Genomic DNA, 4,884 nt, shown 5'->3' with positions numbered 1-4,884 from the left:
TATAGTTCTCTGATTTCAGATGAAAATGATGATTGATATGCTGAGCTTTGGCATGCATCATGGCGGGGCCCAACCTAATGTGTATATTAAAAATTTTCAATTTTGAGAGGCAGAAGAATTGACAAATATCCATTGTGTGGCATCTGAAGGTGTGTGGAAATTTCTTTTTTAAGGCTCTTCTATTTAGTTTGGTTCTCTTGTCACTTGATTGCTGAATTGCATGTGGTATGGGCATGCAACGCTCTTTTTTTTTTTATTTTTTTTATTTTTTATCATGAAGATATGGTCTTGGAAGATGCTTCCTTTTATTGTATTTTGGTGAATCTGGAATGAAAGTTGTTGTAGAATATTTGCAAGCAAGTCTTGGCAGATTGACATGCTATATTGGAGAATCCTTTTCATGGCTACAGGATGGGCAATGTCTTCCCTTACTTTTAGGATGTCTATTTCCTTGAATCCATTCCACCTGGGAGTCCTTCTAGCTTTTTGATCATGTTTTGGCTTTTATCTTGTACTTGCAATGGAGGCCTTCTCATCATCTTCTATTCTTCTTCTCCTTTTTCTTTAATATGGGATCTTTCAAAAATAATAATAATATAAGTTGAGTAGCCTTCTAGAAAATGCTCCTTGGAGTTGAGATAGTAATTTCTTTTTTTAAAAAATGTCAAGGATCTAAGACACAATGCTTTTGAGAACTTTAATATTAACTAAGAGTTTTACCTCTTTCTATATGCATGATGTAGAAGTTGAATGGATTTTGATGTTATTCCTACATTTCCACAGGTACGGGATCAGATTCATCAAGTAGGTTATTATGTTGATGTTGATACAACAGACAGGAGGATCCAAAAGAAGGTACACGTGTTATTCTATTAAAGATTGTTTGTGCAATACTTAATTTCTCAGTACGTATTTGAATGGTAGCTATATTTTTATTGATAAGCTATGCTTTCGTGGATCAATGAATAAATAAAATACTTCAAAATAATGTACTTTGTTATTTTTCTATTATAAGTGGAAATGATGTTATATAAGCTAGTAAATTAGCTGCAGCATGATAATTATGAGGTTCACCCCTCGTTCTTGATGTATGTTGACTACAAAACATTGGTCATATTTGTCTTATCATCCATTCCTCTCAGGCACATCTGGCCTAAGCTTTGGCCCAAGTCATGTTCATAGTGGAGCCAACCAATATGTTGAAAATGTGGGGCCCACATGCAGTATATGCATGGACAGATGCACATTGGGGATTTTCAGCGCATGGACCATCCATGTTGAGACCCAGCATCGTATAATTGGATCAATGATGCATGGGCCTCACCTGTTCATGCTGAAAACCCATGCTCACTAGACAAGCTCTTGGCCCAGGCATTTTCCTTGTTGGCCACCATCATTGCCATTGTCATAACTTTTCACCAGCTATTTGAGATTGTCTTTGATCTTTTCCTTGTTCTTCTGGGAAAAAAGGAAAAGAAAAGTGAGAAAGGATTAAATCAGTTAATTGAAATTTGTGAACATTTGAAGAGATTAGTGGAGAAATTAATCCCTCGAGTTCCTGAGAACTATGGGAACTTCTCATAGAACACTGAAGCTTGTCTATTAGATAACTTTTAATAATCAATTTCTTGTTCTGGGTAAAGATGCACTTGATTCATCAGCTGATGCTCTCATGCTATTTAGGATAAGAGAACATTAAAGGACCTCTTTTTTTCTTCTCAAAATTAAACTGTATATCTTTTGAATTCTGCAGAACTTTTTTCTTCTCTTGTGGACCATCCTTAAAGTTGAGCTATTTGTTACTTGTTCACATTATGGGCATTTTTTTCCCTCATTTTTTTTTTCTTTTTTACTTATCCCTTTTTATTTTCATACTACTCATTTTCCATTTTGAGAAATCCTCATATGGGTGTATGGAAATATGAAAAGGGTGGGGTGGATGCAAATATCAAATTCTGTTTAGGGGTCGTTTGTTCGCAAGGATTTTTATTTATTTATTATTTTTTTTTTTAAATCCATTTTACTCCTTTCATTGGCTTGCATTTTGTGCTGTTTTAGACGATGAATTATATGTCTAGATGAAATTTACAATGATCATATATATAGAAATATCATGATCTTTTGACCATCTAATCTCATGTTTGGGATCATGTATCTAGAAATATGTCTAGATTGTCATGTATATAGTGCGCATATAGATGAAAATATGGATGAAATACATGCATGCTTGTTGGTGCTTCCTAGTGAAATGGAGACAGTTGCATTGCCTTAGCATGTAAGCATTTGCACATGTATCATTCAATTATATGATAATTAACTGACATTCACCTGCCTCTGTTTAGTAGTTGACTACAATTGGACTATTCCAATTATCTTATCAATTTGATGCCACTGGATAAATTAATCTTTCGATGAGTAAAATGACCTGACTCTAGGACCAAGTCATCTATGTGGTGAGCCCATATGAAAGATGGCTGGGATGTCATGTCACACAGTTTTCATAGTCATGGTTCAGTTCAGTTCAGGTTCAATTTGCAGTTTGGATTCTTGAGGTGCTTAATGAATCCAATTCACTGAGCTTGGTTCACCATCAGTTTGTTCAGTTTGTAGTATTGATTTACTAAGTTTATTTACTCTGTTAGTCATTTTGTGAAGTTTATAGTATTGATTTACTAAACTTGTTCACCATGGGACCCACTTGTACAAATTGAAACCTGAAATTGTTATACCTTGCTTATCAAAATCTTGTTATTGACAAAATGGCTGTTTATGTCCATATAAACTAGACATCGACTGACAGTAACTGGAAAAAAGTTTACAGATGCTAGAATTTAAATTCGAATGCTGGGAATTGTGATCAGATTGCAAGATTTTTTTAGAGATTTTTTACAGTTCTGGAAAACTATTTTCTTATAAAGGTATTTATATTGGAAATAGTCTAAGACTCCTAACAAATTAAATACAATTGAAAAAATAACAAATTAAATACAATTGAAAAAATAGCAAGTGAAGTAAATAGATGTTCAATATCACTTTATGAGGAATCATCACAAACAACCAGTTACATGTGAAGTTCACATGCCAGCTTGCTTATATGCCAAAGTGTCATGTGTAGGACATCTGAGCGATGCATAAGGTGTGATTCCCTATGACAATCACCTGCTGCAGAAAATAGGTCAGCCCACTCATCATGAAGCCACCCTATATGAAAATAATGAGCGTTTTTAATTGGAACTGTTAACTGTCTGATTCAACGTGCATGTTTGCCCTGTTTAATCAGTGGATTTTTCTAATTTCTATGCCAGGTGGCCTTTGTCTTATGCATAACCTGATGTGTCATACACATGACGTGAATGGGGTTTCATCTGCAGTGCACATGCAACTGGTTGTAGGTGATCATTCCTACTAGTATTGAATTGACTGTAATGATGGTTGTCTTTAAATAATCCCAGAAAGTTCAGTGCATGAACTCTCTCAGATGTTTGTCCAAGAGCTGGCTTTGAAGGTAACATTTGTTTAGCCTTTATCAGCAAATCTTTGGCTGGCAGTTGTATCATCTCATCTTTTGACACGTTGTGGGTCATCTTTCCATGCTCATAACTGTCCTTTGTTTATCTACAGATTTTTGTTGTTGTAAGCATGGGGTCTTGTTCATTTGCATATGTACTTGAGGATTAATGCTTCTTTTTTTTGTTCATTTTTTTTTTTAAAACTTTTCAATGCAGCGAATAATAGCAAAAAATGCTCTGAACCATGAGTGGTTTAGTGAGGTCTCTCTACCCAAATTAAAAGATTTTATGCCTACAGTTCCTGTTTAACATGCCCAAAACAGGTATTTGGATGTACAACATGGATTGTGAACATAAACTGCTTCAAATGATTGATTTCTTGTGCCTCCTTTCTCAATATAAATATAAAAAATTCTAATTTCAATAGACAATCAAGTAATCCCAGGGGATGAAGATATGGCTTTGGAAGTTGGGTCAACACCTCTTAGTCTTCTCTAGGTCAATTGCTTAAGTTTACTGATACGTTTAGGGGAAAATTGTGTATCAATCAAGGTCTTTTTTTCTTTGATAAATTTTGATGTTTCTTTGATAAATTTTGATGTGTTTCGCGTGAAAATTTCAGCTATGTCAATGACTCAAGTTGCTTGCTGAAATTTGTGTTGGTACCGAATGTGATGCACTCTCTACCAAATATTTGTGAGGTGGAATGACTTGTCAATTGCAAATTGGGAGAAAAATTGGGAAACATGAACCCACCTATTTAAAAAATATTAGCTAAAGTTGTCTAACACATCCAACTATTTCCAATTCGAGGCCCACATACTGATTGTACCATGATCCATTTAAAACCGGATCGGTAGTGACCTTGATCCACTTTAGACCGCTTGACTGTAAACAAATTTTGTGGGAATGTTGTTTGGAGCATTAATTCAATTTACATCAGGGGAATTCTATGTTTTCCTTACATTTAGTTTTCATCCTTCTTCAATTGATTGATTCTTTGTTTTTATGTTGCAGAATCATCCAATGGTGGTTCGCCCTCGAATAATTACAGAAGATGCATAGGAGAAGTTATCGGTATAGTTGTTGGATGTGCAGGTGGACTACTGATACTCACATCCATTTTCTATCTATGGTGGATGAAGGATACACACATTCATTTTCTATCTATGGTGGATGAAGGATACACCTGGCCATATGCGAGTGCACATAGACTCACTAACATTTGTATTTTCAGCATTATTGTAATTGTAATTGATTGAATGAATGATTGTAATTGATTCATTATTGAATGAATGATTGTAATTGAATGAAAGAATCATTATACAGGTGGTAATTGAATGAATGAATGATTATGCAGGTGGTGAATGAATGA

At 34.7% G+C, this 4,884-nt stretch overlaps 1 long non-coding RNA gene across 2 annotated transcripts; it reads left to right on the top strand.

The window, feature by feature from the left end:
- The first annotated feature begins 786 nt into the window (after positions 1–786).
- On the top strand, positions 787–3,832 carry LOC131257437 (uncharacterized). 2 transcript variants are annotated; one of them, XR_009177401.1, is made up of 3 exons: positions 787–855; positions 3,453–3,505; positions 3,726–3,832. It is a non-coding gene; the product is annotated as an uncharacterized LOC131257437 (long non-coding RNA). The 2 variants fall into 2 exon arrangements; XR_009177400.1 differs by having other exon boundaries at positions 3,306–3,505.
- Positions 3,833–4,884: the final 1,052 nt, after the last annotated feature.

The sequence above is a fragment of the Magnolia sinica genome, chromosome 10 (assembly GCF_029962835.1).
Source record: "Magnolia sinica isolate HGM2019 chromosome 10, MsV1, whole genome shotgun sequence".
NCBI classification, from domain to species: Eukaryota; Viridiplantae; Streptophyta; class Magnoliopsida; order Magnoliales; family Magnoliaceae; genus Magnolia; species Magnolia sinica.
The sequence above is the reverse complement of the archived record's forward strand: the minus strand, read 5'-3'. Positions and strand labels throughout refer to the sequence as shown.